Below are 709 nucleotides of genomic sequence, written 5' to 3'. Positions count from 1 at the left end.
CCTTAGTTATATTTATCATTATCTTTTACTTTCTACCATTAATCAATAATAATAATAAAATAATTCTCTTAACCTTTTACCCCCCTACTCAAATTCTATTTTGACTATTTATCAATAATTTTATACTTTTAACCTAAGCCGGAAGACAACTTATCGAATATCCTTTTATAAATATTAGTCAAATTTTATCCTAAACTATTTCCTATTTTTTATTTTTATCATACCCTCTATTAAAATATGAAACTTTTTAAATCAAATAATATCTCAAACTTATATATAACTATATTCTATCAATTAAACCCCTATTACAATAAATTTTTACCCAAATTCGAATTTATATCCAATTAATGATCTTGAAATAAGAATATGTTTTGAAAACATACTAAAGAAACTTTAATTTTCTATTAATTTTATTCCTAAACTAATTTACAAACATAAACAAAAATTTAAACTCTATTATTAAAATCATATAATCTATGTTGACGAGGTTGTAAGGTGTACAACCTGCCTCCACTGATTTCTATCGGTGGCCATCCTCTTTTATTTGGTCGGCCCATCTGCTGGGGGATCGACCTCGTGGCCTCTTGCTCTCTACTGCCAGTGAGGACTAGTTTCTCGAGGTTTTCGTCACCTCGTCTGACTACATGGCCGAAGTATGTCAGTATTCTCTTCCGACATGTAGCGGACAATCGTTCTTTTATTCCAACTT

Source organism: Wasmannia auropunctata, unplaced genomic scaffold (assembly GCF_000956235.1).
Source record: "Wasmannia auropunctata unplaced genomic scaffold, wasmannia.A_1.0 LD336076.1, whole genome shotgun sequence".
Lineage (NCBI taxonomy): Eukaryota > Metazoa > Arthropoda > Insecta > Hymenoptera > Formicidae > Wasmannia > Wasmannia auropunctata.
Note: the sequence above shows the minus strand (reverse complement) of the source record.